The sequence below is a fragment of the Nematostella vectensis genome, chromosome 5 (assembly GCF_932526225.1).
Source record: "Nematostella vectensis chromosome 5, jaNemVect1.1, whole genome shotgun sequence".
NCBI lineage: Eukaryota > Metazoa > Cnidaria > Anthozoa > Actiniaria > Edwardsiidae > Nematostella > Nematostella vectensis.
Window position 1 is genome coordinate 18,403,864 of NC_064038.1, and position 15,999 is coordinate 18,419,862.

General features: G+C 46.3%; 74 non-coding genes and 12 pseudogenes across 74 annotated transcripts; all 86 read left to right on the forward strand.

Annotated features, from left to right (window-relative positions):
- Window positions 1-20: 20 nt before the first annotated feature.
- LOC125567086 lies at window positions 21-139 on the forward strand (annotated as a pseudogene).
- Window positions 140-206: 67 nt separating this feature from the next.
- On the forward strand, window positions 207-325 carry LOC125564237. The gene has a single exon (XR_007309257.1). It is a non-coding gene; the product is annotated as a 5S ribosomal RNA (ribosomal RNA).
- A 67-nt stretch (window positions 326-392) lies between these two features.
- On the forward strand, window positions 393-511 carry LOC125564551. Its single transcript, XR_007309570.1, has one exon. It is a non-coding gene; the product is annotated as a 5S ribosomal RNA (ribosomal RNA).
- A 67-nt stretch (window positions 512-578) lies between these two features.
- On the forward strand, window positions 579-697 carry LOC125565479. Its single transcript, XR_007310493.1, has one exon. It is a non-coding gene; the product is annotated as a 5S ribosomal RNA (ribosomal RNA).
- A 67-nt stretch (window positions 698-764) lies between these two features.
- LOC125563320 lies at window positions 765-883 on the forward strand. Its single transcript, XR_007308339.1, has one exon. It is a non-coding gene; the product is annotated as a 5S ribosomal RNA (ribosomal RNA).
- Window positions 884-950: 67 nt separating this feature from the next.
- LOC125563832 lies at window positions 951-1,069 on the forward strand. The gene has a single exon (XR_007308851.1). It is a non-coding gene; the product is annotated as a 5S ribosomal RNA (ribosomal RNA).
- Window positions 1,070-1,136: 67 nt separating this feature from the next.
- On the forward strand, window positions 1,137-1,255 carry LOC125565153. Its single transcript, XR_007310170.1, has one exon. It is a non-coding gene; the product is annotated as a 5S ribosomal RNA (ribosomal RNA).
- Window positions 1,256-1,322: 67 nt separating this feature from the next.
- Window positions 1,323-1,441, forward strand: LOC125565880. Its single transcript, XR_007310889.1, has one exon. It is a non-coding gene; the product is annotated as a 5S ribosomal RNA (ribosomal RNA).
- Window positions 1,442-1,508: 67 nt separating this feature from the next.
- On the forward strand, window positions 1,509-1,627 carry LOC125563834. The gene has a single exon (XR_007308853.1). It is a non-coding gene; the product is annotated as a 5S ribosomal RNA (ribosomal RNA).
- A 67-nt stretch (window positions 1,628-1,694) lies between these two features.
- On the forward strand, window positions 1,695-1,813 carry LOC125566343. Its single transcript, XR_007311350.1, has one exon. It is a non-coding gene; the product is annotated as a 5S ribosomal RNA (ribosomal RNA).
- A 67-nt stretch (window positions 1,814-1,880) lies between these two features.
- LOC125567023 lies at window positions 1,881-1,999 on the forward strand (annotated as a pseudogene).
- Window positions 2,000-2,066: 67 nt separating this feature from the next.
- Window positions 2,067-2,185, forward strand: LOC125563661. The gene has a single exon (XR_007308681.1). It is a non-coding gene; the product is annotated as a 5S ribosomal RNA (ribosomal RNA).
- Window positions 2,186-2,252: 67 nt separating this feature from the next.
- LOC125563742 lies at window positions 2,253-2,371 on the forward strand. The gene has a single exon (XR_007308762.1). It is a non-coding gene; the product is annotated as a 5S ribosomal RNA (ribosomal RNA).
- Window positions 2,372-2,438: 67 nt separating this feature from the next.
- LOC125565977 lies at window positions 2,439-2,557 on the forward strand. The gene has a single exon (XR_007310985.1). It is a non-coding gene; the product is annotated as a 5S ribosomal RNA (ribosomal RNA).
- Window positions 2,558-2,624: 67 nt separating this feature from the next.
- LOC125566260 lies at window positions 2,625-2,743 on the forward strand. The gene has a single exon (XR_007311267.1). It is a non-coding gene; the product is annotated as a 5S ribosomal RNA (ribosomal RNA).
- A 67-nt stretch (window positions 2,744-2,810) lies between these two features.
- Window positions 2,811-2,929, forward strand: LOC125566991 (annotated as a pseudogene).
- A 67-nt stretch (window positions 2,930-2,996) lies between these two features.
- LOC125564702 lies at window positions 2,997-3,115 on the forward strand. The gene has a single exon (XR_007309721.1). It is a non-coding gene; the product is annotated as a 5S ribosomal RNA (ribosomal RNA).
- A 67-nt stretch (window positions 3,116-3,182) lies between these two features.
- LOC125565882 lies at window positions 3,183-3,301 on the forward strand. The gene has a single exon (XR_007310891.1). It is a non-coding gene; the product is annotated as a 5S ribosomal RNA (ribosomal RNA).
- A 67-nt stretch (window positions 3,302-3,368) lies between these two features.
- On the forward strand, window positions 3,369-3,487 carry LOC125566115. The gene has a single exon (XR_007311122.1). It is a non-coding gene; the product is annotated as a 5S ribosomal RNA (ribosomal RNA).
- Window positions 3,488-3,554: 67 nt separating this feature from the next.
- LOC125566667 lies at window positions 3,555-3,673 on the forward strand (annotated as a pseudogene).
- Window positions 3,674-3,740: 67 nt separating this feature from the next.
- LOC125565675 lies at window positions 3,741-3,859 on the forward strand. The gene has a single exon (XR_007310686.1). It is a non-coding gene; the product is annotated as a 5S ribosomal RNA (ribosomal RNA).
- Window positions 3,860-3,926: 67 nt separating this feature from the next.
- LOC125564579 lies at window positions 3,927-4,045 on the forward strand. The gene has a single exon (XR_007309598.1). It is a non-coding gene; the product is annotated as a 5S ribosomal RNA (ribosomal RNA).
- A 67-nt stretch (window positions 4,046-4,112) lies between these two features.
- On the forward strand, window positions 4,113-4,231 carry LOC125565036. Its single transcript, XR_007310054.1, has one exon. It is a non-coding gene; the product is annotated as a 5S ribosomal RNA (ribosomal RNA).
- Window positions 4,232-4,298: 67 nt separating this feature from the next.
- On the forward strand, window positions 4,299-4,417 carry LOC125566668 (annotated as a pseudogene).
- A 67-nt stretch (window positions 4,418-4,484) lies between these two features.
- Window positions 4,485-4,603, forward strand: LOC125563495. Its single transcript, XR_007308514.1, has one exon. It is a non-coding gene; the product is annotated as a 5S ribosomal RNA (ribosomal RNA).
- A 67-nt stretch (window positions 4,604-4,670) lies between these two features.
- LOC125565767 lies at window positions 4,671-4,789 on the forward strand. Its single transcript, XR_007310778.1, has one exon. It is a non-coding gene; the product is annotated as a 5S ribosomal RNA (ribosomal RNA).
- Window positions 4,790-4,856: 67 nt separating this feature from the next.
- On the forward strand, window positions 4,857-4,975 carry LOC125564709. The gene has a single exon (XR_007309728.1). It is a non-coding gene; the product is annotated as a 5S ribosomal RNA (ribosomal RNA).
- A 67-nt stretch (window positions 4,976-5,042) lies between these two features.
- Window positions 5,043-5,161, forward strand: LOC125564367. The gene has a single exon (XR_007309386.1). It is a non-coding gene; the product is annotated as a 5S ribosomal RNA (ribosomal RNA).
- Window positions 5,162-5,228: 67 nt separating this feature from the next.
- Window positions 5,229-5,347, forward strand: LOC125566219. The gene has a single exon (XR_007311226.1). It is a non-coding gene; the product is annotated as a 5S ribosomal RNA (ribosomal RNA).
- Window positions 5,348-5,414: 67 nt separating this feature from the next.
- On the forward strand, window positions 5,415-5,533 carry LOC125565172. The gene has a single exon (XR_007310188.1). It is a non-coding gene; the product is annotated as a 5S ribosomal RNA (ribosomal RNA).
- A 67-nt stretch (window positions 5,534-5,600) lies between these two features.
- Window positions 5,601-5,719, forward strand: LOC125564368. Its single transcript, XR_007309387.1, has one exon. It is a non-coding gene; the product is annotated as a 5S ribosomal RNA (ribosomal RNA).
- A 67-nt stretch (window positions 5,720-5,786) lies between these two features.
- On the forward strand, window positions 5,787-5,905 carry LOC125564983. The gene has a single exon (XR_007310001.1). It is a non-coding gene; the product is annotated as a 5S ribosomal RNA (ribosomal RNA).
- Window positions 5,906-5,972: 67 nt separating this feature from the next.
- Window positions 5,973-6,091, forward strand: LOC125564562. The gene has a single exon (XR_007309581.1). It is a non-coding gene; the product is annotated as a 5S ribosomal RNA (ribosomal RNA).
- Window positions 6,092-6,158: 67 nt separating this feature from the next.
- LOC125565217 lies at window positions 6,159-6,277 on the forward strand. Its single transcript, XR_007310232.1, has one exon. It is a non-coding gene; the product is annotated as a 5S ribosomal RNA (ribosomal RNA).
- Window positions 6,278-6,343: 66 nt separating this feature from the next.
- Window positions 6,344-6,462, forward strand: LOC125565480. The gene has a single exon (XR_007310494.1). It is a non-coding gene; the product is annotated as a 5S ribosomal RNA (ribosomal RNA).
- Window positions 6,463-6,529: 67 nt separating this feature from the next.
- On the forward strand, window positions 6,530-6,648 carry LOC125566473. The gene has a single exon (XR_007311482.1). It is a non-coding gene; the product is annotated as a 5S ribosomal RNA (ribosomal RNA).
- Window positions 6,649-6,715: 67 nt separating this feature from the next.
- On the forward strand, window positions 6,716-6,834 carry LOC125563525. The gene has a single exon (XR_007308544.1). It is a non-coding gene; the product is annotated as a 5S ribosomal RNA (ribosomal RNA).
- Window positions 6,835-6,901: 67 nt separating this feature from the next.
- On the forward strand, window positions 6,902-7,020 carry LOC125566039. Its single transcript, XR_007311046.1, has one exon. It is a non-coding gene; the product is annotated as a 5S ribosomal RNA (ribosomal RNA).
- Window positions 7,021-7,087: 67 nt separating this feature from the next.
- LOC125566340 lies at window positions 7,088-7,206 on the forward strand. The gene has a single exon (XR_007311347.1). It is a non-coding gene; the product is annotated as a 5S ribosomal RNA (ribosomal RNA).
- Window positions 7,207-7,273: 67 nt separating this feature from the next.
- On the forward strand, window positions 7,274-7,392 carry LOC125564077. The gene has a single exon (XR_007309096.1). It is a non-coding gene; the product is annotated as a 5S ribosomal RNA (ribosomal RNA).
- A 67-nt stretch (window positions 7,393-7,459) lies between these two features.
- On the forward strand, window positions 7,460-7,578 carry LOC125566390. The gene has a single exon (XR_007311397.1). It is a non-coding gene; the product is annotated as a 5S ribosomal RNA (ribosomal RNA).
- A 67-nt stretch (window positions 7,579-7,645) lies between these two features.
- Window positions 7,646-7,764, forward strand: LOC125564001. Its single transcript, XR_007309020.1, has one exon. It is a non-coding gene; the product is annotated as a 5S ribosomal RNA (ribosomal RNA).
- A 67-nt stretch (window positions 7,765-7,831) lies between these two features.
- On the forward strand, window positions 7,832-7,950 carry LOC125565218. The gene has a single exon (XR_007310233.1). It is a non-coding gene; the product is annotated as a 5S ribosomal RNA (ribosomal RNA).
- A 67-nt stretch (window positions 7,951-8,017) lies between these two features.
- On the forward strand, window positions 8,018-8,136 carry LOC125566808 (annotated as a pseudogene).
- A 67-nt stretch (window positions 8,137-8,203) lies between these two features.
- On the forward strand, window positions 8,204-8,322 carry LOC125565376. The gene has a single exon (XR_007310389.1). It is a non-coding gene; the product is annotated as a 5S ribosomal RNA (ribosomal RNA).
- Window positions 8,323-8,389: 67 nt separating this feature from the next.
- Window positions 8,390-8,508, forward strand: LOC125565174. The gene has a single exon (XR_007310190.1). It is a non-coding gene; the product is annotated as a 5S ribosomal RNA (ribosomal RNA).
- A 67-nt stretch (window positions 8,509-8,575) lies between these two features.
- On the forward strand, window positions 8,576-8,694 carry LOC125565682. The gene has a single exon (XR_007310693.1). It is a non-coding gene; the product is annotated as a 5S ribosomal RNA (ribosomal RNA).
- Window positions 8,695-8,761: 67 nt separating this feature from the next.
- On the forward strand, window positions 8,762-8,880 carry LOC125564985. The gene has a single exon (XR_007310003.1). It is a non-coding gene; the product is annotated as a 5S ribosomal RNA (ribosomal RNA).
- A 67-nt stretch (window positions 8,881-8,947) lies between these two features.
- On the forward strand, window positions 8,948-9,066 carry LOC125564573. The gene has a single exon (XR_007309592.1). It is a non-coding gene; the product is annotated as a 5S ribosomal RNA (ribosomal RNA).
- Window positions 9,067-9,133: 67 nt separating this feature from the next.
- LOC125565220 lies at window positions 9,134-9,252 on the forward strand. Its single transcript, XR_007310235.1, has one exon. It is a non-coding gene; the product is annotated as a 5S ribosomal RNA (ribosomal RNA).
- A 66-nt stretch (window positions 9,253-9,318) lies between these two features.
- LOC125565481 lies at window positions 9,319-9,437 on the forward strand. The gene has a single exon (XR_007310495.1). It is a non-coding gene; the product is annotated as a 5S ribosomal RNA (ribosomal RNA).
- Window positions 9,438-9,504: 67 nt separating this feature from the next.
- LOC125566474 lies at window positions 9,505-9,623 on the forward strand. Its single transcript, XR_007311483.1, has one exon. It is a non-coding gene; the product is annotated as a 5S ribosomal RNA (ribosomal RNA).
- A 67-nt stretch (window positions 9,624-9,690) lies between these two features.
- On the forward strand, window positions 9,691-9,809 carry LOC125563526. Its single transcript, XR_007308545.1, has one exon. It is a non-coding gene; the product is annotated as a 5S ribosomal RNA (ribosomal RNA).
- Window positions 9,810-9,876: 67 nt separating this feature from the next.
- On the forward strand, window positions 9,877-9,995 carry LOC125566040. The gene has a single exon (XR_007311047.1). It is a non-coding gene; the product is annotated as a 5S ribosomal RNA (ribosomal RNA).
- Window positions 9,996-10,062: 67 nt separating this feature from the next.
- On the forward strand, window positions 10,063-10,181 carry LOC125566330. The gene has a single exon (XR_007311337.1). It is a non-coding gene; the product is annotated as a 5S ribosomal RNA (ribosomal RNA).
- Window positions 10,182-10,248: 67 nt separating this feature from the next.
- LOC125564078 lies at window positions 10,249-10,367 on the forward strand. Its single transcript, XR_007309097.1, has one exon. It is a non-coding gene; the product is annotated as a 5S ribosomal RNA (ribosomal RNA).
- A 67-nt stretch (window positions 10,368-10,434) lies between these two features.
- On the forward strand, window positions 10,435-10,553 carry LOC125566391. Its single transcript, XR_007311398.1, has one exon. It is a non-coding gene; the product is annotated as a 5S ribosomal RNA (ribosomal RNA).
- Window positions 10,554-10,620: 67 nt separating this feature from the next.
- On the forward strand, window positions 10,621-10,739 carry LOC125564002. Its single transcript, XR_007309021.1, has one exon. It is a non-coding gene; the product is annotated as a 5S ribosomal RNA (ribosomal RNA).
- Window positions 10,740-10,806: 67 nt separating this feature from the next.
- LOC125565221 lies at window positions 10,807-10,925 on the forward strand. Its single transcript, XR_007310236.1, has one exon. It is a non-coding gene; the product is annotated as a 5S ribosomal RNA (ribosomal RNA).
- A 67-nt stretch (window positions 10,926-10,992) lies between these two features.
- Window positions 10,993-11,111, forward strand: LOC125566569 (annotated as a pseudogene).
- Window positions 11,112-11,178: 67 nt separating this feature from the next.
- LOC125564352 lies at window positions 11,179-11,297 on the forward strand. The gene has a single exon (XR_007309371.1). It is a non-coding gene; the product is annotated as a 5S ribosomal RNA (ribosomal RNA).
- A 67-nt stretch (window positions 11,298-11,364) lies between these two features.
- LOC125565680 lies at window positions 11,365-11,483 on the forward strand. Its single transcript, XR_007310691.1, has one exon. It is a non-coding gene; the product is annotated as a 5S ribosomal RNA (ribosomal RNA).
- Window positions 11,484-11,550: 67 nt separating this feature from the next.
- Window positions 11,551-11,669, forward strand: LOC125565873. The gene has a single exon (XR_007310882.1). It is a non-coding gene; the product is annotated as a 5S ribosomal RNA (ribosomal RNA).
- A 67-nt stretch (window positions 11,670-11,736) lies between these two features.
- On the forward strand, window positions 11,737-11,855 carry LOC125565910. The gene has a single exon (XR_007310918.1). It is a non-coding gene; the product is annotated as a 5S ribosomal RNA (ribosomal RNA).
- Window positions 11,856-11,922: 67 nt separating this feature from the next.
- On the forward strand, window positions 11,923-12,041 carry LOC125567080 (annotated as a pseudogene).
- A 67-nt stretch (window positions 12,042-12,108) lies between these two features.
- On the forward strand, window positions 12,109-12,227 carry LOC125566669 (annotated as a pseudogene).
- Window positions 12,228-12,294: 67 nt separating this feature from the next.
- On the forward strand, window positions 12,295-12,413 carry LOC125567071 (annotated as a pseudogene).
- A 67-nt stretch (window positions 12,414-12,480) lies between these two features.
- LOC125566541 lies at window positions 12,481-12,599 on the forward strand. Its single transcript, XR_007311550.1, has one exon. It is a non-coding gene; the product is annotated as a 5S ribosomal RNA (ribosomal RNA).
- A 67-nt stretch (window positions 12,600-12,666) lies between these two features.
- On the forward strand, window positions 12,667-12,785 carry LOC125566476. Its single transcript, XR_007311485.1, has one exon. It is a non-coding gene; the product is annotated as a 5S ribosomal RNA (ribosomal RNA).
- Window positions 12,786-12,852: 67 nt separating this feature from the next.
- Window positions 12,853-12,971, forward strand: LOC125563524. The gene has a single exon (XR_007308543.1). It is a non-coding gene; the product is annotated as a 5S ribosomal RNA (ribosomal RNA).
- A 67-nt stretch (window positions 12,972-13,038) lies between these two features.
- LOC125564369 lies at window positions 13,039-13,157 on the forward strand. Its single transcript, XR_007309388.1, has one exon. It is a non-coding gene; the product is annotated as a 5S ribosomal RNA (ribosomal RNA).
- Window positions 13,158-13,224: 67 nt separating this feature from the next.
- On the forward strand, window positions 13,225-13,343 carry LOC125566044. The gene has a single exon (XR_007311051.1). It is a non-coding gene; the product is annotated as a 5S ribosomal RNA (ribosomal RNA).
- A 67-nt stretch (window positions 13,344-13,410) lies between these two features.
- Window positions 13,411-13,529, forward strand: LOC125564370. Its single transcript, XR_007309389.1, has one exon. It is a non-coding gene; the product is annotated as a 5S ribosomal RNA (ribosomal RNA).
- A 67-nt stretch (window positions 13,530-13,596) lies between these two features.
- LOC125565902 lies at window positions 13,597-13,715 on the forward strand. Its single transcript, XR_007310911.1, has one exon. It is a non-coding gene; the product is annotated as a 5S ribosomal RNA (ribosomal RNA).
- Window positions 13,716-13,782: 67 nt separating this feature from the next.
- On the forward strand, window positions 13,783-13,901 carry LOC125564026. Its single transcript, XR_007309045.1, has one exon. It is a non-coding gene; the product is annotated as a 5S ribosomal RNA (ribosomal RNA).
- A 67-nt stretch (window positions 13,902-13,968) lies between these two features.
- LOC125564961 lies at window positions 13,969-14,087 on the forward strand. The gene has a single exon (XR_007309979.1). It is a non-coding gene; the product is annotated as a 5S ribosomal RNA (ribosomal RNA).
- A 67-nt stretch (window positions 14,088-14,154) lies between these two features.
- Window positions 14,155-14,273, forward strand: LOC125565482. The gene has a single exon (XR_007310496.1). It is a non-coding gene; the product is annotated as a 5S ribosomal RNA (ribosomal RNA).
- Window positions 14,274-14,340: 67 nt separating this feature from the next.
- On the forward strand, window positions 14,341-14,459 carry LOC125566477. Its single transcript, XR_007311486.1, has one exon. It is a non-coding gene; the product is annotated as a 5S ribosomal RNA (ribosomal RNA).
- Window positions 14,460-14,526: 67 nt separating this feature from the next.
- On the forward strand, window positions 14,527-14,645 carry LOC125564514. The gene has a single exon (XR_007309533.1). It is a non-coding gene; the product is annotated as a 5S ribosomal RNA (ribosomal RNA).
- A 67-nt stretch (window positions 14,646-14,712) lies between these two features.
- LOC125565329 lies at window positions 14,713-14,831 on the forward strand. The gene has a single exon (XR_007310343.1). It is a non-coding gene; the product is annotated as a 5S ribosomal RNA (ribosomal RNA).
- Window positions 14,832-14,898: 67 nt separating this feature from the next.
- LOC125566898 lies at window positions 14,899-15,017 on the forward strand (annotated as a pseudogene).
- A 67-nt stretch (window positions 15,018-15,084) lies between these two features.
- LOC125565122 lies at window positions 15,085-15,203 on the forward strand. Its single transcript, XR_007310139.1, has one exon. It is a non-coding gene; the product is annotated as a 5S ribosomal RNA (ribosomal RNA).
- A 67-nt stretch (window positions 15,204-15,270) lies between these two features.
- Window positions 15,271-15,389, forward strand: LOC125566011. The gene has a single exon (XR_007311019.1). It is a non-coding gene; the product is annotated as a 5S ribosomal RNA (ribosomal RNA).
- A 67-nt stretch (window positions 15,390-15,456) lies between these two features.
- On the forward strand, window positions 15,457-15,575 carry LOC125564710. The gene has a single exon (XR_007309729.1). It is a non-coding gene; the product is annotated as a 5S ribosomal RNA (ribosomal RNA).
- A 67-nt stretch (window positions 15,576-15,642) lies between these two features.
- LOC125564371 lies at window positions 15,643-15,761 on the forward strand. Its single transcript, XR_007309390.1, has one exon. It is a non-coding gene; the product is annotated as a 5S ribosomal RNA (ribosomal RNA).
- A 67-nt stretch (window positions 15,762-15,828) lies between these two features.
- On the forward strand, window positions 15,829-15,947 carry LOC125567031 (annotated as a pseudogene).
- Window positions 15,948-15,999: the final 52 nt, after the last annotated feature.

Consider the following 15,999-nt stretch of genomic DNA (forward strand, 5'->3'; position numbering starts at 1 on the left):
AGATGTTACACAGTTCTATCGTTTACGGCCATACCACTGAGAAAGCACCAGTTCTCGTCCGATCACAGAACTTAAAGTCAGTATGGCACGGTTAGTACTTGGACGGGTGACCGCCTTGGAATACTGTGTGCTGTAGGCATTTCCTTTTTGTTATCGAGGTACTCACAGGACTGTTATATAATAGATAGATCTTAAACAGTTCTATCGTCTACGGCCATACCACTGAGAAAGCACCGGTTCTCGTCCGATCACCGAAGTTAGGCTCAGTAGGGCGCGGTTAGTACTTGGATGGGTGACCGCCTGGGAATACCGTGTGCTGTAGGCATTTCCTTTTTGTCATCGAAGTACTCACAGGACTGTTATATAATAGATAGATCTTAAACAGTTCTGTCGTCTACGGCCATACCACTGAGAAAGCACCGGTTCTCGTCCGATCACCGAAGTTAAGCTCAGTAGGGCGCGGTTAGTACTTGGATGGGTGACCGCCTGGGAATACCGTGTGCTGTAGGCATTTCCTTTTTGTCATCGAAGTACTCACAGGACTGTTATATAATATATATTTCTTACACAGTTCTGTCGTCTACGGCCATACCACTTAGAAAGCACCGGTTCTCGTCCGATCACCGAAGTTAAGCTCAGTAGGGCGCGGTAAGTACTTGGATGGGTGACCGCTTCGGAATACCGTGTGCTGTAGGCATTTCCTTTTTGTTACCAAAGTACTCACAGGACTGTTATATAAAATCTATTTCTTACACAGTTCTGTCGTCTACGGCCATACCACTGAGAAAGCACCGGTTCTCGTCCGATCACCGTAGTTAAGCTCAGTAGGGCACGGTTAGTACTTGGATGGGTGACCGCCTGGGAATACCGTGTGCTGTAGGCATTTCCTTTTTGTTATCGAGGTACTCACAGGACTGTTATATAATAGATAGATCTTAAACAGTTCTGTCGTCTACGACCATACCACTGAGAAAGCACCGGTTCTCGTCCGATCACCGAAGTTAAGCTCAGTAGGGCGCGGTTAGTACTTGGATGGGTGACCGCCTGGGAATACCGTGTGCTGTAGGCATTTCCTTTTTGTCATCGAAGTACTCACAGGACTGTTATATAATAGATAGATCTTACACAGTTCTATCGTCTACGGCCATACCACTTAGAAAGCACCGGTTCTCGTCCGATCACCGAAGTTAAGCTTAGTAGGGCGCGGTAAGTACTTGGATGGGTGACCGCTTCGGAATACCGTGTGCTGTAGGCATTTCCTTTTTGTTACCAAAGTACTCACAGGACTGTTATATAAAATCTATTTCTTACACAGTTCTGTCGTCTACGGCCATACCACTGAGAAAGCACCAGTTCTCGTCCGATCACCGTAGTTAAGCTCAGTAGGGCACGGTAAGTACTTGGATGTGTGACCGCCTGGGAATACCGTGTGCTGTAGGCATTTCCTTTTTGTTATCGAGGTACTCACAGGACTGTTATATAATAGATAGATCTTAAACAGTTCTGTCGTCTACGACCATACCACTGAGAAAGCACCGGTTCTCGTCCGATCACCGAAGTTAAGCTCAGTAGGGCGCGGTTAGTACTTGGATGGGTGACCGCCTGGGAATACCGTGTGCTGTAGGCATTTCCTTTTTGTCATCGAAGTACTCACAGGACTGTTATATAATAGATAGATCTTACACAGTTCTATCGTCTACGGCCATACCACTTAGAAAGCACTGGTTCTCGTCCGATCACCGAAGTTAAGCTCATTAGGGCGCGGTAAGTACTTGGATGGGTGACCGCTTCGGAATACCGTGTGCTGTAGGCATTTCCGTTTTGTTATCGAGGTACTGACAGGACTGTTATATAATAGATAGATGTTACACAATTCTATCGTTTACGGCCATACCACTGAGAAAGCACCAGTTCTCGTCCGATCACAGAACTTAAAGTCAGAATGGCACGGTTAGTACTTGGATGGGTGACCGCCTGGGAATACTGTGTGCTGTAGGCATTTCCTTTTTGTTATCGAGGTACTCACAGGACTGTTATATAATAGATAGATCTTAAACAGTTCTATCGTCTACGGTTATACCACTGAGAAAGCACCGGTTCTCGTCCGATCACCGAAGTTAAGCTCAGTAGGGCGCGGTTAGTACTTGGATGGGTGACCGCCTGGGAATACCGTGTGCTGTAGGCATTTACTTTTTGTTTTCGAAGTACTAACAGGACTGTTATATAATAGATAGATCTTACACAGTTCTATCGTCTACTGCCATACCACTGAGAAAGCACCGGTTCTCGTCCGATCACCGAAGTTAAGCTCAGTAGGGCGCGGTTAGTACTTGGATGGGTGACCGCCTGGGAATACCGTGTGCTGTAGGCATTTCCTTTTTGTCATCGAAGTACTCACAGGACTGTTATATAATATATATTTCTTACACAGTTCTGTCGTCTACGGCCATACCACTTAGAAAGCACCGGTTCTCGTCCGATCACCGAAGTTAAGCTCAGTAGGGCGCGGTAAGTACTTGGATGGGTGACCGCTTCGGAATACCGTGTGCTGTTGGCATTTCCTTTTTGTTATCGAGGTACTGACAGGACTGTTATATAATAGATAGATCTTACACAGTTCTATCGTCTACGGCCATACCACTTAGAAAGCACCGGTTCTCGTCCGATCACCGAAGTTAAGCTCAGTAGGGCGCGGTAAGTACTTGGATGGGTGACCGCTTCTGAATACCGTGTGCTGTTGGCATTTCCTTTTTGTTATCGAGGTACTGACAGGACTGTTATATAATAGATAGATGTTACACAGTTCTATCGTTTACGGCCATATTACTGAGAAAGCACCAGTTCTCGTCCGATCACAGAACTTAAAGTCAGTAGGGCACGGTTAGTACTTGGACGGGTGACCGCCTGGGAATACCGTGTGCTGTAGGCATTTCCTTTTTGTTATCGAGGTACTCACAGGACTGTTATATAATAGATAGATCTTAAACAGTTCTATCGTCTACGGCCATACCACTGAGAAAGCACCGGTTCTCGTCCGATCACCGAAGTTAAGCTCAGTAGGGCGCGGTTAGTACTTGGATGGGTGACAGCCTGGGAATACCGTGTGCTGTAGGCATTTACTTTTTGTTTTCGAAGTACTAACAGGACTGTTATATAATAGATAGATCTTACACAGTTCTATCGTCTACGGCCATACCACTGAAAAAGCACCGGTTCTCGTCCGATCACCGTAGTTAAGCTCAGTAGGGCGCGGTTAGTACTTGGATGGGTGACCGCCTGGGAATACCGTTTGCTGTAGGCATTTCCTTTTTGTCATCGAAGTACTCACAGGACTGTTATATAATATATATTTCTTACACAGTTCTGTCGTCTACGGCCATACCACTGAGAAAGCACCGGTTCTCGTCCGATCACCGAAGTTAAGCTCAGTAGGGCGCGGTAAGTACTTGGATGGGTGACCGCTTCGGATTACCGTGTGCTGTTGGCATTTCCTTTTTGTTATCGAGGTACTGACAGTACTGTTATATAATAGATAGATGTTACACAGTTCTATCGTTTACGGCCATACCACTGAGAAAGCACCAGTTCTCGTCCGATCACAGAACTTAAAGTCAGTAGGGCACGGTTAGTACTTGGACGGGTGACCGCCTGGGAATACCGTGTGCTGTAGGCATTTCCTTTTTGTTATCGAGGTACTCACAGGACTGTTATATAATAGATAGATCTTAAACTGTTCTAACGTCTACGGCCATACCACTGAGAAAGCCCCGGTTCTCGTCCGATCACCGAAGTTAAGCTCAGTAGGGCGCGGTTAGTACTTGGATGGGTGACAGCCTGGGAATACCGTGTGCTGTAGGCATTTACTTTTTGTTTTCGAAGTACTAACAGGACTGTTATATAATAGATAGATCTTACACAGTTCTATCGTCTACGGCCATACCACTGAAAAAGCACCGGTTCTCGTCCGATCACCGAAGTTAAGCTCAGTAGGGCGCGGTTAGTACTTGGATGGGTGACCGCCTGGGAATACCGTGTGCTGTGGGCATTTCCTTTTTGTCATCGAAGTACTCACAGGACTGTTATATAATATATATTTCTTACACAGTTCTGTCGTCTACGGCCATACCACTGAGAAAGCACCGGTTCTCGTCCGATCACCGAAGTTAAGCTCAGTAGGGCGCGGTAAGTACTTGGATGGGTGACCGCTTCGGAATACCGTGTGCTGTTGGCATTTCCTTTTTGTTATCGAGGTACTGACAGTACTGTTATATAATAGATAGATGTTACACAGTTCTATCGTTTACGGCCATACCACTGAGAAAGCACCAGTTCTCGTCCGATCACAGAACTTAAAGTCAGTAGGGCACGGTTAGTACTTGGACGGGTGACCGCCTGGGAATACCGTGTGCTGTAGGCATTTCCTTTTTGTTATCGAGGTACTCACAGGACTGTTATATAATAGATAGATCTTAAACTGTTCTAACGTCTACGGCCATACCACTGAGAAAGCACCGGTTCTCGTCCGATCACCGAAGTTAAGCTCAGTAGGGCGCGGTTAGTACTTGGATAGGTGACTACCTGGGAATACCGTGTGCTGTAGGCATTTCCTTTTTGTCATCGAAGTACTCACAGGATTGTTATATAATATATATTTCTTACACAGTTCTGTCGTCTACGGCCATACCACTGAGAAAGCACCGGTTCTCGTCCGATCACCGAATTTAAGCTCAGTAGGGCGCGGTAAGTACTTGGATGGGTGACCGCTTCGGAATACCGTGTGCTGTAGGCATTTCCTTTTTCTTACCAAAGTACTCACAGGACTGTTATATAAAATCTATTTCTTACACAGTTCTGTCGTCTACGGCCATACCACTGAGAAAGCACCGGTTCTCGTCCGATCACCGTAGTTAAGCTCATTAGGGCACGGTTAGTACTTGGATGGGTGACCGCCTGAGAATACCGTGTGCTGTAGGCATTTTCTTTTTGTTATCGTGGTACTCACAGGACTGTTATATAATAGATAGATCTTAAACAGTTCTGTCGTCTACGGCCATACCACTGAGAAAGCACCGGTTCTCGTCCGATCACCGAAGTTAAGCTCAGTAGGGCGCGGTAAGTACTTGGATGGGTGACCGCTTCGGAATACCGTGTGCTGTAGGCATTTCCTTTTTGTTACCGAAGTACTCACAGGACTGTTATATAAAATCTATTTCTTACACAGTTCTGTCGTCTACGGCCATACCACTGAGAAAGCACCGGTTCCCGTCCGATTACCGTAGTTAAGCTCATTAGGGCACGGTTAGTACTTGGACGGGTGACCGCCTGGAAATACCGTGTGCTGTAGGCATTTCCTTTTTGTTACCGAAGTACTCACAGGACTGTTATATAAAATCTATTTCTTACACAGTTCTGTCGTCTACGGCCATACCACTGAGAAAGCACCGGTTCTCGTCCGATCACCGTAGTTAAGCTCAGTAGGGCACGGTTAGTACTTGGACGGGTGACCGCCTGGGAATACCGTGTGCTGTACGCATTTCCTTTTTCTTATCGATGTACTCACAGGACTGTTATATAATAGATAGACCTTACACAGTTCTATCGTCTACGGCCATACCACTGAGAAAGCACCGGTTCTCGTCCGATCACCGAAGTTAAGCTCAGTAGGGCGCGGTAAGTACTTGGATGGGTGACCGCTTCGGAATACCGTGTGCTGTAGGCATTTCCTTTTTGTTACCGAAGTACTCACAGGACTGTTATATCAAATCTATTTCTTATACAGTTCTGTCGTCTACGGCCATACCACTGAGAAAGCACCGGTTCTCGTCCGATCACCGTAGTTAAGCTCAGTAGGGCACGGCTAGTACTTGGATTGGTGACCGCCTGGGAATACCGTGTGCTGTAGGCATTTCCTTTTTGTTATCGAGGTACTCACAGGACTGTTATATGATAGATAGATCTTAAACAGTTCTATCGTCTACGGCCATACCACTGAGAAAGCACCGGTTCTCGTCCGATCACCGAAGTTAAGCTCAGTAGGGCGCGGTTAGTACTTGGATGGGTGACCGCCTGGGAATACCGTGTGCTGTAGGCATTTCCTTTTTGTCATCGAAGTACTAACAGGACTGTTATATAATAGATAGATCTTAAACAGTTCTGTCGTCTACGACCATACCACTGAGAAAGCACCGGTTCTCGTCCGATCACCGAATTTAAGCTCAGTAGGGCGCGGTTAGTACTTGGATGGGTGACCGCCTGGGAATACCGTGTGCTGTAGGCATTTCCTTTTGTCATCGAAGTACTCACAGGACTGTTATATAATAGATAGATCTTACACAGTTCTATCGTCTACGGCCATACCACTTAGAAAGCACCGGTTCTCGTCCGATCACCGAAGTTAAGCTCAGTAGGGCGCGGTAAGTACTTGGATGGGTGACCGCTTCGGAATACCGTGTGCTGTAGGCATTTCCTTTTTGTCATCGAAGTACTCACAGGACTGTTATATAATATATATTTCTTACACAGTTCTATTGTCTACGGCCATACCACTTAGAAAGCACCGGTTCTCGTCCCATCACCGAAGTTAAGCTCAGTAGGGCGCGGTAAGTACTTGGATGGGTGACCGCTTCGGAATACCGTGTGCTGTAGGCATTTCCGTTTTGTTACAAAAGTGATCACAGGACTGTTATATAAAATCTATTTCTTACACAGTTCTGTCGTCTACGGCCATACCACTGAGAAAGCACCGGTTCTCGTCCGATCACCGTAGTTAAGCTCAGTAGGGCACGATTAGTACTTGGATGGGTGACCGCCTGGGAATACCGTGTGCTGTAGGCATTTCCTTTTTGTTATCGAGGTACTCACAGGACTGTTATATAATAGATAGATCTTAAACAGTTCTGTCGTCTACGACCATACCACTTAGAAAGCACCGGTTCTCGTCCGATCACCGAATTTAAGCTCAGTAGGGCGCGGTTAGTACTTGGATGGGTGACCGCCTGGGAATACCGTGTGCTGTAGGCATTTCCTTTTTGTCATCGAAGTACTCACAGGACTGTTATATAATAGATAGATCTTACACAGTTCTATCGTCTACGGCCATACCACTTAGAAAGCACCGGTTCTCGTCCAATCACCGAAGTTAAGCTCAGTAGGGCACGGTATGTACTTGGATGGGTGACCGCTTCGGAATACCGTGTGCTGTAGGCATTTCCTTTTTGTCATCGAAGTACTCACAGGACTGTTATATAATAGATAGATCTTACACAGTTATATCGTCTACGGCCATACCACTTAGAAAGCACCGGTTCTCGTCCGATCACCGAAGTTAAGCTCAGTAGGGCGCGGTTAGTACTTGGATGGGTGACCGCCTGGGAATACCGTGTGCTGTAGGCATTTTCTTTTTGTCATCGAAGTACTCACAGGACTGTTATATAATAGATAGATCTTACACAGTTCTATCGTCTACGGCCATACCACTTAGAAAGCACCGGTTCTCGTCCGATCACCGAAGTTAAGCTCAGTAGGGCGCGGTAAGTACTTGGATGAGTGACCGCTTCGGAATACCGTGTGCTGTGGGCATTTCCTTTTTGTTACCAAAGTGCTCACAGGACTGTTATATAAAATCTATTTCTTACACAGTTCTGTCATCTACGGCCATACCACTGAGAAAGCACCGGTTCTCGTCCGATCACCGTAGTTAAGCTCAGTAGGGCACGGTTAGTACTTGGATGGGTGACCGCCTGGGAATACCGTGTGCTGTAGGCATTTCCTTTTTGTTATCGAGGTACTCACAGGACTGTTATATAATAGATAGATCTTAAACAGTTCTGTCGTCTACGACCATACCACTGAGAAAGCACCGGTTCTCGTCCGATCACCGAATTTAAGCTCAGTAGGGCGCGGTTAGTACTTGGATGGGTGACCGCCTGGGAATACCGTGTGCTGTAGGCATTTCCTTTTTGTCATCGAAGTACTCACAGGACTGTTATATAATAGATAGATCTTACACAGTTCTATCGTCTACGGCCATACCACTTAGAAAGCACCGGTTCTCGTCGCATCACCGAAGTTAAGCTCAGTAAGGCACGGTAAGTACTTGGATGGGTGACCGCTTCGGAATACCGTGTGCTGTAGGCATTTCCTTTTTGTCATCGAAGTACTCACAGGACTGTTATATAATATATATTTCTTACACAGTTCTGTCGTCTACGGCCATACCACTGAGAAAGAACCGATTCTCGTCCGATCACCGAAGTTAAGCTCAGTAGGGCGCGGTTAGTACTTGGATGGGTGACCGCCTGGGAATACCGTGTGCTGTAGGCATTTCCTTTTTGTTACCGAAGTACTCACAGGACTGTTATATAAAATCTATTTCTTACACAGTTCTGTCGTCTACGGCCATACCACTGAGAAAGCACCGGTTCTCGTCCGATCACCGTAGTTAAGCTCAGTAGGGCACGGTTAGTACTTGGACGGGTGACCGCCTGGGAATACCGTGTGCTGTACGCATTTCCTTTTTCTTATCGATGTACTCACAGGACTGTTATATAATAGATAGACCTTACACAGTTCTATCGTCTACGGCCATACCACTGAGAAAGCACCGGTTCTCGTCCGATAACCGAAGTTAAGCTCAGTAGGGCGCGGTAAGTACTTGGATGGGTGACCGCTTCGGAATACCGTGTGCTGTAGGCATTTCCTTTTTGTTACCGAAGTACTCACAGGACTGTTATATCAAATCTATTTCTTATACAGTTCTGTCGTCTACGGCCATACCACTGAGAAAGCACCGGTTCTCGTCCGATCACCGTAGTTAAGCTCAGTAGGGCACGGCTAGTACTTGGATTGGTGACCGCCTGGGAATACCGTGTGCTGTAGGCATTTCCTTTTTGTTATCGAGGTACTCACAGGACTGTTATATGATAGATAGATCTTAAACAGTTCTATCGTCTACGGCCATACCACTGAGAAAGCACCGGTTCTCGTCCGATCACCGAAGTTAAGCTCAGTAGGGCGCGGTTAGTACTTGGATGGGTGACCGCCTGGGAATACCGTGTGCTGTAGGCATTTCCTTTTTGTCATCGAAGTACTAACAGGACTGTTATATAATAGATAGATCTTAAACAGTTCTGTCGTCTACGACCATACCACTGAGAAAGCACCGGTTCTCGTCCGATCACCGAATTTAAGCTCAGTAGGGCGCGGTTAGTACTTGGATGGGTGACCGCCTGGGAATACCGTGTGCTGTAGGCATTTCCTTTTGTCATCGAAGTACTCACAGGACTGTTATATAATAGATAGATCTTACACAGTTCTATCGTCTACGGCCATACCACTTAGAAAGCACCGGTTCTCGTCCGATCACCGAAGTTAAGCTCAGTAGGGCGCGGTAAGTACTTGGATGGGTGACCGCTTCGGAATACCGTGTGCTGTAGGCATTTCCTTTTTGTCATCGAAGTACTCACAGGACTGTTATATAATATATATTTATTACACAGTTCTATTGTCTACGGCCATACCACTTAGAAAGCACCGGTTCTCGTCCCATCACCGAAGTTAAGCTCAGTAGGGCGCGGTAAGTACTTGGATGGGTGACCGCTTCGGAATACCGTGTGCTGTAGGCATTTCCGTTTTGTTACAAAAGTGATCACAGGACTGTTATATAAAATCTATTTCTTACACAGTTCTGTCGTCTACGGCCATACCACTGAGAAAGCACCGGTTCTCGTCCGATCACCGTAGTTAAGCTCAGTAGGGCACGATTAGTACTTGGATGGGTGACCGCCTGGGAATACCGTGTGCTGTAGGCATTTCCTTTTTGTTATCGAGGTACTCACAGGACTGTTATATAATAGATAGATCTTAAACAGTTCTGTCGTCTACGACCATACCACTTAGAAAGCACCGGTTCTCGTCCGATCACCGAATTTAAGCTCAGTAGGGCGCGGTTAGTACTTGGATGGGTGACCGCCTGGGAATACCGTGTGCTGTAGGCATTTCCTTTTTGTCATCGAAGTACTCACAGGACTGTTATATAATAGATAGATCTTACACAGTTCTATCGTCTACGGCCATACCACTTAGAAAGCACCGGTTCTCGTCCTATCACCGAAGTTAAGCTCAGTAGGGCACGGTAAGTACTTGGATGGGTGACCGCTTCGGAATACCGTGTGCTGTAGGCATTTCCTTTTTGTCATCGAAGTACTCACAGGACTGTTATATAATAGATAGATCTTACACAGTTATATCGTCTACGGCCATACCACTTAGAAAGCACCGGTTCTCGTCCGATCACCGAAGTTAAGCTCAGTAGGGCGCGGTTAGTACTTGGATGGGTGACCGCCTGGGAATACCGTGTGCTGTAGGCATTTTCTTTTTGTCATCGAAGTACTCACAGGACTGTTATATAATAGATAGATCTTACACAGTTCTATCGTCTACGGCCATACCACTTAGAAAGCACCGGTTCTCGTCCGATCACCGAAGTTAAGCTCAGTAGGGCGCGGTAAGTACTTGGATGAGTGACCGCTTCGGAATACCGTGTGCTGTGGGCATTTCCTTTTTGTTACCAAAGTGCTCACAGGACTGTTATATAAAATCTATTTCTTACACAGTTCTGTCATCTACGGCCATACCACTGAGAAAGCACCGGTTCTCGTCCGATCACCGTAGTTAAGCTCAGTAGGGCACGGTTAGTACTTGGATGGGTGACCGCCTGGGAATACCGTGTGCTGTAGGCATTTCCTTTTTGTTATCGAGGTACTCACAGGACTGTTATATAATAGATAGATCTTAAACAGTTCTGTCGTCTACGACCATACCACTGAGAAAGCACCGGTTCTCGTCCGATCACCGAATTTAAGCTCAGTAGGGCGCGGTTAGTACTTGGATGGGTGACCGCCTGGGAATACCGTGTGCTGTAGGCATTTCCTTTTTGTCATCGAAGTACTCACAGGACTGTTATATAATAGATAGATCTTACACAGTTCTATCGTCTACGGCCATACCACTTAGAAAGCACCGGTTCTCGTCGCATCACCGAAGTTAAGCTCAGTAGGGCACGGTAAGTACTTGGATGGGTGACCGCTTCGGAATACCGTGTGCTGTAGGCATTTCCTTTTTGTCATCGAAGTACTCACAGGACTGTTATATAATATATATTTCTTACACAGTTCTGTCGTCTACGGCCATACCACTGAGAAAGCACCGATTCTCGTCCGATCACCGAAGTTAAGCTCAGTAGGGCGCGGTTAGTACTTGGATGGGTGACCGCCTGGGAATACCGTGTGCTGTAGGCATTTCCTTTTTGTCATCGAAGTACTCACAGGACTGTTATATAATAGATAGATCTTACACAGTTCTATCGTCTACGGCCATACCACTGAGAAAGCACCGGTTCTCGTCCGATCACCGAAGTTAAGCTCAGTAGGGCGCGGTAAGTACTTGGATGGGTGACCGCTTCAGAATACCGTGTGCTGTAAGCATTTCCTTTTTGTTACCAAAGTACTCACAGGACTGTTATATAAAATCTATTTCTTACACAGTTCTGTCATCTACGGCCATACCACTGAGAAAGCACCGGTTCTCGTCCGATCACCGTAGTTAAGCTCAGTAGGGCACGGTTAGTACTTGGATGGGTGACCGCCTTTGAATACCGTGTGTTGTAGGCATTTCCTTTTTGTTATCGAGGTACTCACAGGACTGTTATATAATAGATAGATCTTAAACAGTTCTGTCGTCTATGACCATACCACTGAGAAAGCACCGGTTCTCGTCCGATCACCGAAGTTAAGCTCAGTAGGGCGCGGTTAGTACTTGGATGGCTGACCGCCTGGAAATACCATGTGCTGTAGGCATTTCCTTTTTGTCATCGAAGTACTCACAGGACTGTTAGATAATAGATAGATCTTACACAGTTCTATCGTCTACGGCCATACCACTTAGAAAGCACCGGTTTTCGTCCGATCACAGAACTTAAAGTCAGTAGGGCACGGTTAGTACTTGGACGGGTGACCGCTTCGGAATACCGTGTGCTGTAGTCATTTCCTTTTTGTTATCGAGGTACTGACAGGACTGTTATATAATAGATAGATGTTACACAGTTCTATCGTTTACGGCCATACCACTGAGAAAGCACCAGTTCTCGTCCGATCACAGAACTTAAAGTCAGTAGGGCACGGTTAGTACTTGGACGGGTGACCGCCTGGGAATACCGTGTGCTGTAGGCATTTCCTTTTTGTTATCGAGGTACTCACAGGACTGTTATATAATAGATAGATCTTAAACAGTTCTATCGTTTACGGCCATATCACTGAGAAAGCACCAGTTCTCGTCCGATCACAGAACTTAAAGTCAGTAGGGCACGGTTAGTACTTGGACGGGTGACCGCTTCGGAATACCGTGTGCTGTTGGCATTTCCTTTTTGTTATCGAGGTACTGACAGTACTGTTATATAATAGATAGATGTTACACAGTTCTATCGTTTACGGCCATACCACTGAGAAAGCACCAGTTCTCGTCCGATCACAGAACTTAAAGTCAGTAGGGCGCGGTTAGTACTTGGATGGGTGACCGCCTGGGAATACCGTGTGCTGTAGGCATTTCCATTTTGTCATCGAAGTACTCACAGGACTGTTATATAATAGATAGATCTTACACAGTTCTATCGTCTACGGCCATACCACTTAGAAAGCACCGGTTCTCGTCCCATCACCGAAGTTAAGCTCAGTAGGGCGCGGTAAGTACTTGGATGGGTGACCGCTTCGGAATACCGTGTGCTGTAGGCATTTCCTTTTTCTTACCAAAGTACTCACAGGACTGTTATATAAAATCTATTTCTTACACAGTTCTGTCGTCTACGGCCATACCAATGAGAAAGCACCGGTTCTCGTCCGATCACCGTAGTTAAGCTCATTAGGGCACGGTTAGTACTTGGATGGGTGACCGCCTGAGAATACCGTGTGCTGTAGGCATTTTCTTTTTGTTATCGTGGTACTCACAGGACTGTTATATAATAGATAGATCTTAAACAGTTCTGTCGTCTACGGCCATACCACTGAGAAAGCACCGGTTCTCGTCCGATCACCGAAGTTAAGCTCAGTAGGGCGCGGTAAGTACTTGGATGGGTGACCGCTTCGGAATACCGTGTGCTGTAGGCATTTCCTTTTTGTTACCGAAGTACTCACAGGACTGTTATATAAAATCTATTTCTTACACAGTTCTGTCGTCTACGGCCATACCACTGAGAAAGCACCGGTTCTCGTCCGATAACCGTAGTTAAGCTCAGTAGGGCACGGTTAGTACTTGGACGGGTGACCGCCTGGGAATACCGTGTGCTGTACGCATTTCCTTTTTCTTATCGATGTACTCACAGGACTGTTATATAATAGATAGACCTTACACAGTTCTATCGTCTACGGCCATACCACTGAGAAAGCACCGGTTCTCGTCCGATCACCGAAGTTAAGCTCAGTAGGGCGCGGTAAGTACTTGGATGGGTGACCGCTTCGGAATACCGTGTGCTGTAGGCATTTCCTTTTTGTTACCGAAGTACTCACAGGACTGTTATATCAAATCTATTTCTTATACAGTTCTGTCGTCTACGGCCATACCACTGAGAAAGCACCGGTTCTCGTCCGGTCACCGTAGTTAAGCTCAGTAGGGCACGGCTAGTACTTGGATTGGTGACCGCCTGGGAATCCCGTGTGCTGTAGGCATTTCCTTTTTGTTATCGAGGTACTCACAGGACTGTTATATAATAGATAGATCTTAAACAGTTCTATCGTCTACGGCCATACCACTGAGAAAGCACCGGTTCTCGTCCGATCACCGAAGTTAAGCTCAGTAGGGCGCGGTTAGTACTTGGATAGGTGACCGCCTGGGAATACCGTGTGCTGTAGGCATTTCCTTTTTGTCATCGAAGTACTAACAGGACTGTTATATAATAGATAGATCTTAAACAGTTCTGTCGTCTACGACCATACCACTGAGAAAGCACCGGTTCTCGTCCGATCACCGAATTTAAGCTCAGTAGGGCGTGGTTAGTACTTGGATGGGTGACCGCCTGGGAATACCGTGTGCTGTAGGCATTTCCTTTTTGTCATCGAAGTACTCACAGGACTGTTATATAATAGATAGATCTTACACAGTTCTATCGTCTACGGCCATACCACTTAGAAAGCACCGGTTCTCGTCCGATCACCGAAGTTAAGCTCAGTAGGGCGCGGTAAGTACTTGGATGGGTGACCGCTTCGGAATACCGTGTGCTGTAGGCATTTCCTTTTTGTCATCGAAGTACTCACAGGACTGTTATATAATATATATTTCTTACACAGTTCTATCGTCTACGGCCATACCACTTAGAAAGCACCGGTTCTCGTCCCATCACCGAAGTTAAGCTCAGTAGGGCGCGGTAAGTACTTGGATGGGTGACCGCTTCGGAATACCGTGTGCTGTAGGCATTTCCTTTTTGTTACAAAAGTGCTCACAGGACTGTTATATAAAATCTATTTCTTACACAGTTCTGTCGTCTACGGCCATACCACTGAGAAAGCACCGGTTCTCGTCCGATCACCGTAGTTAAGATCAGTAGGGCACGGTTAGTACTTGGATGGGTGACCGCCTGGGAATACCGTGTGCTGTAGGCATTTCCTTTTTGTTATCGAGGTACTCACAGGACTGTTATATAATAGATAGATCTTAAACAGTTCTGTCGTCTACGACCATACCACTGAGAAAGCACCGGTTCTCGTCAGATCACCGAATTTAAGCTCAGTAGGGCGCGGTTAGTACTTGGATGGGTGACCGCCTGGGAATACCGTGTGCTGTAGGCATTTCCTTTTTGTCATCGAAGTACTCACAGGACTGTTATATAATAGATAGATCTTACACAGTTCTATCGTCTACGGCCATACCACTTAGAAAGCACCGGTTCTCGTCCCATCACCGAAGTTAAGCTCAGTAGATCACGGTAAGTACTTGGATGGGTGACCGCTTCGGAATACCGTGTGCTGTAGGCATTTCCTTTTTGTCATCGAAGTACTCACAGGACTGTTATATAATAGATAGATCTTACACAGTTCTATCGTCTACGGCCATACCACTTAGAAAGCAACGGTTCTCGTCCGATCACCGAAGTTAAGCTCAGTAGGGCGCGGTTAGTACTTGGATGGGTGACCGCCTGGGAATACCGTGTGCTGTAGGCATTTCCTTTTTGTCATCGAAGTACTCACAGGACTGTTATATAATAGATAGATCTTACACAGTTATATCGTCTACGGCCATACCACTTAGAAAGCACCGGTTCTCGTCCGATCACCGAAGTTAAGCTCAGTAGGGCGCGGTAAGTAGTTGGATGGGTGACCGCTTCGGAATACCGTGTGCTGTAGGCATTTCCTTTTTCTTACCAAAGTACTCACAGGACTGTTATATAAAATCTATTTCTTACACAGTTCTGTCGTCTACGGCCATACCACTGAGAAAGCACCGGTTCTCGTCCGATCACCGTAGTTAAGCTCATTAGGGCACGGTTAGTACTTGGATGGGTGACCGCCTGAGAATACCGTGTGCTGTAGGCATTTTCTTTTTGTTATCGTGGTACTCACAGGACTGTTATATAATAGATAGATCTTAAACAGTTCTGTCGTCTACGGCCATACCACTGAGAAAGCACCGGTTCTCGTCCGATCACCGAAGTTAAGCTCAGTAGGGCGCGGTAAGTACTTGGATGGGTGACCGCTTCGGAATACCGTGTGCTGTAGGCATTTCCTTTTTGTTACCGAAGTACTCACAGGACTGTTAGATAATAGATAGATCTTACACAGTTCTATCGTCTACGGCCATACCACTTAGAAAGCACCGGTTCTCGTCCGATCACAGAACTTAAAGTCAGTAGGGCACGGTTAGTACTTGGACGGGTGACCGCTTCGGAATACCGTGTGCTGTAGTCATTTCCTTTTTGTTATCGAGGTACTGACAGGACTGTTATATAATAGATAGATG